Here is a 10,062-nt window from a genome sequence, read left to right as displayed (position 1 = left end):
GCTGCTGCCAATTATCCATTTCTGTACTCCTGACTTTACTCGTGGATTTTTACAAGCTGAGTACTCCACAGTCAACCTTTCATGTCATTGTATCTGGCAGACAACAGTGAATCAACTCAGAGGTACAGATTTGAGTTTTAGTGCCCTTTCATAACAACGTTATCTTTGGCTCAAACTAATCCTTGTTTACTGTTGAGTTAATTGGTTCAACCTAGTCAAGTGATCACAGCAGTCATTTCAGGTCAGTATTTGTACTTTATAAAGCCATTTTTAGTCTATGAAAGACATTGGGTATTTGAATCATAGAAGAAATATGGATAAAGGTTTGGCATTATCATGGAGTACGTACAAACTGGAAAAATTGGATTGGTAACAGAGATAGTAGGAACTGCCGATGCTGGAGTCAAAGATAACGCAGTGTGGAGCTGGACTAACACAGCAGGCTGGGCAGCATCAGAGGAGCAGGAAAGCTGACATTTCAGGTCGGGACCATTCTCTAGAAATGGGGAATGGTGAAGGGAGCTCTGAAATAAACAGATAGAGGAGAGGTGGGTTGGGGAAGGTAGATGGGATAGTGATAGGTGAGTGTGGGTAGGCAGTGGTGGGGATTGGTCAGTGAGGTGGGAGGAGCAGATACGTGGGAGAGAAGACAGACAGGACAAGGAGGCAGGGATGAGATGGAGGAATAATCATGGGATGATGTTGGAGGTGGGGGGATTTTGAAACTAGTAAAGTCCACATTGACACCTTTGGGTTGTAGGCTCCCAAGGTAGAATATGAGGTGCTGCTCCTCCAGTTTCCCAATGGTGTTATTGTGACACTGGAAGAGGCCCAGAATGAACATGTCATCCAGGGAGTGAGAGAGGCAGTCGATGTGGTTCGCGACTGGAAGGTATTGTTGTTTATCGCAAACCGAGCGCAGGTGCTCTGCAAAGCAGACCTTGAGCCTCCGCTTGGTCTCACCGATGTACAGGAGGCCACATTGGAAGCGGTGGATGCAATAGACCACATTGACAGATGTGCAGGTGAACATCTGTCTGATGTGGAAGGTTTTTCTGAGGCTTTGGATGGATGTCGGGGGGGGGCGGTAGCAGGGTAGGTGTAGCACTTTCTGAGGCTTCAGGGAAAGCTGCCAGAGGACACGGGACTAGTGGGGAGTGTGGAGTAGATCAGGAAGTTGCGGAGACAGCAGTCCCTACAGAAGACAGATAGGGGTGGGGAGGGAAATATATCCTTCGTAATGGGATCAGGTTGCAGGTGGTGGAAGTGGCGGAGAATGATGAGCTAAATCTGGAGTTTAGTGGGGTGATACATGAGGACAAGGGGGATTCTGTCTTTATTTTTGTTGCGGAGAGAGGGTGTGAGGGCAGAGGTGTGGGAAATGCAAGAGATGCAGTCAAGGGCGCTTTTGACCACTAAAGGGGGTAAGTTGTGGTCCTTGAAATACGAAGACATTTTGGGATGTTTGGGAGTGGAATGCCTCACCTTGGGAGCAGATACAGTGGAGGCAGAGGAATTAGGATCGCATCCTTGCAGGAAGATGGGTGAGAGGAGGTGTAGTCTAGGTAGCTTTGGGAGTCTGTGGACTTGAAATAGATATCACTTTTGAGGTGGTCACCAGAGATGGAGACAGAGAGGTCCAAGGAGGACAGAGAAGTATCAGAGATGAAAGACATTGAGTTTGGGGTGAAAGGTGTCAGTAAAGTAGCAAAGTTGATGAACTGTTCAAGCTCTTCGTGGGAGCACAAGGCAGCGCCAATGCAGTCATCAATGTAACAGAGGAAGAGGTGGAGGATAGAACCAGTGTAGTTGTGGATGAGGGACTGTATCCTACAAAGAGGCAGGCATAGCTTAGGCCCATGTGGGTCCCCATGGTCACCGCCTTAGTCTGTAGGAAGTGGGACGAGTTGAAGGAGAAGTTGTTAAGGGGCGCTGCCTCGTGCTCCCAGGAGGAGCCTCATCCCATGACCAACCCTCCCTCTCATCCTTGTCTCCCTGAAGCAATCCCCACGGCTGCCAACCTGCACTCATTTATCGCCATCCCACCTACCTTCCCCAGCCCCCTCCTCCCCACCTCCTTGACCTGTCCGTCTTCCCTCCTACCCCTCTCCCTCTTATCCCCACCTCCTTAACCTGACACAACCTGTGTGTCTTCTCTCCCACCCATCCACTCCTCCCACCTCCCTGACCAAACCCCACCAGTGCCTACCCGCACTCATCTATCACCATCCAACCTACCTTCCCCAGCCCCACCCTTCCTCTATCTATTTATTTCTGAGCTCCCTTCCCCACAGTGGCTCAGTGGTTAGCACTGCAGCCTCACAGTGCCAGGGACCCTGGTTTGATTCCAGCCTTGGGCGACTGTCTGTGTGGAGTTTGCACATTCTCCCTATGTCTGCGTGGGTTTCCTTCAGGTGCTCCGTTTCCTCCCACAGTCTAACGATGTGCAGGCTAGGTGGATTGGCCATGTTAAATCGCCCATGGTATTCAGAGGTGTGTGGTTTATAGGGGGATGGGTCTGGGTGGGATGCTTCAAGTGGCGATGTGGACTTGTTGGGCCGAAGGCCCTGTTTCCATACTGTAGGTAATCTAGTCTAATTTCTGAAGAAGGGCCCCAACCGGAAACATCAGCTTTCCTTTCCTCTGATTCTGCCTGGTCTGCTGTGTTCCTTCAGTTCCACACTGTGTTATAACAAAGTGTAGAGGTGGATGAACACAGCAGGCCAAGCAGCATCTTAGGAGCATCAAAACTGATGTTTTGGGCATAGGCCATTCATCAGAACATGAAATATCACAGTGCGTTATCTCTGGATTGGTGACAGTAGCCTCAATGAGGAATTCACAGAATGCTTTTGAGATAGTTTTTTCAATGATTGCTTTCTGGAACTGTCCAAAGAGCAGGCTATACTAAAGTTGGCATTGTGATATAGGACAGCATTAATTAATGATTTCAGAGTAGAGGCACCTTGAGGTACCAACTATGCTAATGTAAATTAATTTTAAAACCAGTTTGAAAGAGAGAAAAGTGGATGTCAGACTAATATTTGAAACTTAAGTAAGGCTACTATATGGCATAAAAACTGAGCTAGCTGAAGTGAGCTGGGATATTTGGCTTGGGTTTAGATCAGTGTAGAAGAAGTGGCAAAGGCTCAAAGGGTTATTTGAAAATACTCAGAATAGATACTTTCTTACTATGAAGAAAAATTCCAGAGGAAGGACCTTTGGAAGGGTCTGTGGCTACTGTGAGATGTGCTGAGCATCCTCTGTGCTTGTTTCAGATTTCCAGCATCTACAGTATTTTGCATGTAAATAAATATAGCCCATCTTGACAGGAAGGGAGGGAGACATTAAACAGCAAAACTAAAGGCTTGACATCTGTCATTGAGAAGGTGTTTGAATTGCTCATTATGGAAACTACAACATGGAACCTAGAAAAAGGTAATTGAGCAGAGTGTAGAAGGGTCCTGACCCAAAATGTCGAGCTTTCCTGGTCCTCTGATGCTGTTTGGCCAGTTGTGTTCACCCAGCTTCACACCGTGTTATCTCAGATTCTCCAGCATCAGCAGCTCCTACTATCTCTGAGCAGAGTCAGCAGGGCTTTGAGAAAGGGAAGTTATGTTTAACCAATTTATTGGAATACTTTGGAATAAATGTGCTGTAGAAAAAAGGTAGCCTTTGATAGACTGTACTTATATCTGCAGAACATATTCAACATAAAAAGTTATTGCATAATGGAGGATTCCATAAGGGGTAACATACCAGCACGGATAGAATACTGACTGGTTGGCAGACGATGAACAGTATACATAAATGGGTCTTTTTCAAATTCTCTGTACGTGATTAATGTCCTTCAGGGATCTACAGTGAGCTTTCAGTTTTGTACATTTTATATCAACTACTTAAATGAGGGGAATGAAGGTATACTGGCTGAATTTACAGATGACATGAAGATATGTAGGAAAATATATCATGAAGATAATAAAACAAGGATACAAACCATTATAGACAGGTTAAATGAGTGGGAAAAAAATCTATAAGATAAATATGATGTGGAAAAATGAGACGTCATTCACTTTGACAGGAAAAATAGAAAAAGTAAAGTATGACTTGAATAGAAAATGGCTGAAGAATTCTAAGGTGCAGTGAGATTTGGGTATTCTTGTGAATGAATCGTAAAACAATAGTATGCAATACAGCAGGTAAATAAGATGGCTAATGGAATACTACTGTTTAGATTTAGAGGATTTGTACTTAAAAATATGTACGTTGTGCGTCAATTACACAGGACATTGGTGAGGCCACATCTCGAATACTGGGTGCTATTTAGATCTCTTTATTTAATGAAGAATGTAAATGCTTTGGAGGGCCTTCAGAGGACACATACTAGATTGATACCTTGAATTAGCATGTTGTCTTCAAAGGATAGGTTGGTCAGGTTGGGCTTGTTTCGAGTGGGAAATGAATTAATTGAAGTGTATAAAATCCTGAATAATTTTTGAAGGTGTACATGGAAAGGATGTTTACTCTTATGGGTGAATGTTAGACCTCGAGAACATCAAATTAGAGGGTTAATAATAGATAATAAAGGTGACATTTTAACATTTTTTAGGACAAAATTTAGAGTATTTTTGTTTCTCTTAAAGAGCTGAGTGATTTTTTTAAACTTTTTTGCCACTGAAGGTGGTGAAGGCAAAGTTATTTAATGTTTTTAAGGCAGATGTGGATAGATTCCTATAAGGCAAATAAATCAAAGGTTATTCATTATAGATGGTAGTCTGGAATTTGAAATGGAAACAGATCAGTCTTATTAAGTGTCAGAGAGGTCTTGATGAGTCAAATGGCCTTCCAATTTATATGTTCACAGGTGGGTATGGGTTAAATTAAAACTTGCAGAGGGTGGTATTCCTATTTATTTTCTACCTTTGTCCTTCTCAGCAGTAGAAGCTGCTAATTCAGTTGGAGTCTTGATGAGCTTTTATAGTGTGTCTTATAGGAGGTTATGCTGCAGCCTGCATGTGTCAGTGGTGAAGGAAATTTATGTTCAATATATTTATTGTAGTGGATGGATGGCCAATCAAGTTCCCTGCTTTGTTGTCAAAGATGTCAAGTTTCTTGAGTGTTGTTGGAGCTGCAATCATCCAGGGAAGTGGCTAATATTCCATTTTTTTTCTTTGAGTTTGATGCTATGCTTAATTTACTTGGTCAATGTGGTTGATTTACCCTCTTAGAGCCCTTAGTCCTCACTGCAGTATATATTTACTATGAGTTGCAGACTATCTCCATTAATATTTGCTATTATTCATTGACCGTTTATTCCACTAAGCCTCTTTCCCAGTTCACTCCAGTCAGCTCACACTTTGTAATTACCATGAATTAAGTTTAGCACAATTGTTTACTACTTGTATTTTTCACTCTCAAACTGAATGGTAAATTCTACCATGTTGAGATCAATCTTCCCTAGAGGACCTTTTACTTTGAAGTCATTTATTAAATATGCCTCATTATAAACGACCAGATCTAAATTAATCTAATTCCTGGTTGGATCCACAAGATATTGTTCCAGGTAACTGTCTGCAAAACAATCAATGAATTCTTTTTCAGGCTGCCTTTTTGTGTTTGATTTTCCCAATCTACATAAAGATTTAACTCACTCATGATTAATGTACAAACTTCTTAAAGTGTCTGCATTATCTCCTGACTTATCCTTTGTCCTGCAATATAGTTCCTGTTAGGGGGCTTAGAGACTATTCACAGTAGTGCCTTCTTCCCTTGTTATTTCTTCAGCCCATTTGGATTCAATTTCATCCAATCCCAGATCATGCCTTGCTGTTGTAATTATTCCACCTTATATTCACAAAGCTAACCCACCACCCTTCCCTTTTTGCCCGTCCTTTTGAAAAGCCACTTAACCTGAATATTTAGTTCTGAAGAAGGGTCACTGAACCTGAAAGGTTTATTCTGTTTTTTCTCCACAGATGCTGCCAGACCTGCTGAGGTTTTTCCAACAACTTCTGTTTTTATTTCTAAATATTTAGTTCTTGGCTTTGAACTCCTTTTAAGCAGGTTTCCATAATTGCTGTAAGATCACGCCCATTAACATCTATTTGTGCTGTTAATTCATTTATGTTGTTCCAAACACCATGTGTATTCAAGTAAAGAGCTTTTAATTTTGCCTTTTTGTCACCTTTTCCCTTTTAACTGTATTTGTTTCTGTTTTGCTCCATTTCTGTTCCACTCTGGGTGTCATTATCTACATAACAGATCTGCAATGCTGTCACAGTCTTTGGCTTTAAAGTTCAAACATTCACTCTCCCAAATCGTTTCTCTATTACTTAATGTAAAGCCCTCCTTACAGTCCTTGGTACTCAACTCACCAGGACACTGTACCCAGTAGGGTTCAAGTGAATTCTGTCCCATTACAATAGCTCCCTCCTCCTCCTGTGCAGGGACAATGACTCATGGACTGAAACCCATTCCTCCCACACACCAATCTTTGTAATATGCATTTAACCCCTTGACATTCCTTACTACATGGCTCAGATAGTAACCCATAAGACCATAAGACAAAGGAGCAGAACTGGCCATTTGGGCCATTTGGTCTGCTTCACCATTTGATCATAGCTGTTATGTTTCTCAACACCATTCTCCTTCTTCTCTCTGTGACTGTCAACTCTTTTACCAATCAAGGATCTACCTATCTCTGTCTTAAATAGTGTCAATGGCTTAGCCTCCACAGCCCTCTGCAGCAATGATTTTGACAGATTAAAACCAGTCTGGCTGAATAAATTCCTCCTAAAATTATTATGATTCATTCATTTTTTTAAAAATTGCTCAACAGATGTAGACGTCACAGGCTAGGCCAGAGAACATTTATAGACCAGGGGGTACTTAAATGTTAGTCAAATGTGGACCAGAGAAAGATTTCTTTCCATTGGTGAACAAATGCTTTCTAAAAAAATAACAAAAATTAGGACTGGTTATATGCTCCTAGAAATAACAAGGCTGCTTGGCCTGCTGTGTTCATCCAGCTCTAGGCTTTTTTATCTCGGATTCTCCAGCATCTGCAGTTCCTATTTTCACTGGTTATATGGTTACCATTTGGCTGGCTTTTCATTCAAGCCAAATCTCTCTGTTGGCCAGAGTGGGATTTGAATCATATTTCCAGAACATTTGCCTGGACTTTATGTTATTCAGCCAATGACAAGTACAAGTCCTTTAGCACCTCCCCAATTTACAGCCCGATCAACCCAAATCCACTTCTAAACCTCAGCTCGCAATTTGTGAAAATAGGGAAGGAGTCACCATGGGGAGACTTGGTTGCCAGTGTACTGAATTGTTTTGCATTTGTTCCCACCCTGCATCTCCAGGTGATTCAGTCACAGTTTACCTCCCAGCCATCTTTCTGGGTGATTTAATCTCTTCCCCTTTACCATCTAAAACCCCTCCTTGGCATATGAAACCTGACATAGTTCGGGATTTTCCTGAAGAAGTGAACACTGACAGCTCAGTGAAAGCTACATCTACTGCTCCTCACTGACTTGGAATTTGGCAGGATTAGCCAAAGAAAGTTTGAAAAGAATGGATCCCCTCATAAACTCAATTTCGTCATCTTTCCTTATTTCAGAACAATGCCTGGGTAAATGGTCTGTTTGCTGAACCTGTAATTGAGAGAATGGTAATACCTGCTGGTTGCTGTAGTCATCAGGGACAGTCTGTTCACCCACTTGTCTGTCCACTCCACATTCCCCTCCAGCTCCACCACACCCGGTACTTTTCCCTGCAACCGCAGCAAGTGCTACACCTGCCCCCACATCTCCTCCCTCACCCCCATCCCTGGCCCCAAGAAGACTTTCCACATCAAGCAGATGTTCATCTGCACATCTGCTAAGGTGGTATACTGTATCCACTGTTTCCCATGTGACCTCCTCTACATTGGGTAAACCAGGCAGAGGCTTGGGGATTGCTTTGTAGAACACCTATGCTTGGTTCGCACTAAACAACTGCAGCTCCCAGTCGCGAACCATTTCAACTCCCCTTCACATTCCTCAGGTGACATGTCCATCCTGGGCCTCCTGTAGTGCCACAACAATGCCAGCTGAAGGTTGTAGGAACAGCAACTCATATTCCACTTGGGAACCCTGCAGCCCAATGGTATCAGTTTGGATTTCACAAGCTTCAAAATCTCCCCTTCCCCTACTGCATCCCAAAATCAGCCCAGCTCGTCCCTGCCTCCCTAACCTGTCCTTCTTCTCACTAATCCCCTCCTCCAACCTCAAGCCCAACCCCCATCGCCTACGTACTAACCTCATCCCCCCCCCTTGACCTGTCCATCCTCCCTGGATTGACCTATCCTCTCCCCACCTATACTCACCTTTACTGGCTCCATCCCTGCCTCTTTAACTTGTCTGTCTCCTCTCCACCTGTCTTCTCCTCTATCCATCTTCTATCCACCTCCCCCTCTCTCCCTACTTATTTCAGAACACCTTTCCCCTCCCCCATTTCTGAAGAAGGGTCTAGGCCCGAAATGTCAGCTTTCCTGCTGCTTGGTCTGCTGTGTTCATCCAGCTCTACACCTCGTTATCTTAGTCCACACCACCCGCCGGGCTTGAGTTTTGAAAATGATTTGCTGTCTCCGGAGCTGCAGTCTCGCTCGGATCCCAAAGGGGGCGCTCGGTATCTTCATGAGGGAGCATTAAACTCCAGGAGGGATCCGCCAAGGTTCTTGCAAATGGTTAACCGCTACTCTCAGGTTCCCATTGCAAAGTCAATTCCGGCTCACACGGGAGTGGATAGCGCAGACAGATTCTGCTTTGAACAGGTTTGCAGCATGAGTCAGGTGAATGTGAAAGGAACACACAATTGTGCCCATTCCCTTGCGTCATATTAAACAATCGTTTGCGCAAACCATTTTAAAGTTACTTTACAGTTTGCAGTCGTCCAAGAATTATTCAGAATTTGAAAATTAATTTAGCTTTAGAATTTGAAATCAGATTTTGTTTATGAATTCTGGAAGAAAATGAAAGAAACAATAAACCGAGCCAATGTCCCATCCAGACCCGACGTGTTTTATGTACAATGGAACTCCAGTACAGCAGTATATTCATTTTCAAGTCTCAGTCTGTGCATGTGTGTCTGAGAAACTAGTTCTGTGCCGTGCCTGCTTGCATCGGGCTATTTAATGTCCTTTCATACAAAGAACATGGTGTTTTAACACCATCTCCACGTGAAAGTGATTCCTGCCCCACATCGACATGATTCCGGGCACATTTTACTCGAAACGTTGACTCGGTTTGGTTCTCTCTCCAAAATGCTGCCAGATCTGCCGAATTTGTCCAGCATGCTCCGTGTTTCTTTCAAATTTCCAGCATCAGCAGAGTTTTGCCTTTAGGACTGTGTGACAGTAACGTAATGACTAGTTGTAGTAGAAGAAGTAGTAACTAAATGGTAACCCAGAAGTCCGGGCTCTGCAGACGTAGCACTTTGTGAAATGTAAACTTAATTCATAATTCTGGAGCAAAAAGCTCAATGATGGTGACTACAGCCAGCTTTTTCTTATGATCTTTATTTCAAATATTTTTAGCTTGTTGTAAAATGGAAACAGATTCCTTTTAGGGAGGGAAATTTGCAATCCCTGCTCGTTCTGGCCGACATGTGACTCAGACCCACAACAATGAACTACCCTCTGATGTGGCAGGATGGACAATAAATAATTAAAGAATAAGGGAAAGATGATCCAGTGATGGAGGGGAAATGCGGCCTTGCCAATGAAGGCTAAGTTCTGATGTTTAGTTTTAAAACCACGCTGAAACATGAGCTACTGCTATTACAGATAACACATGGCTACTCCCCGGTACAGTCACTCAGTCCCCACATGGCCAAAATTCGGGCCTTTTTTAAAATACAACGACAGAATAGTTGCTTAAATTTCCATTGTACTGTTCAGTCAATAGTGGCATTGTTAAAGGCAGCGAACAGAAAAGCCCTTAATTATTCAGCAAAACTGGTCCCTACCTTCAGCTCAGTTACCTGGTGCTGCTGATGTTTCTCCCCAACGTGAAACAC

This window comes from Stegostoma tigrinum, chromosome 28, assembly GCF_030684315.1.
Source record: "Stegostoma tigrinum isolate sSteTig4 chromosome 28, sSteTig4.hap1, whole genome shotgun sequence".
Lineage (NCBI taxonomy): Eukaryota > Metazoa > Chordata > Chondrichthyes > Orectolobiformes > Stegostomatidae > Stegostoma > Stegostoma tigrinum.
Note: the sequence above shows the minus strand (reverse complement) of the source record.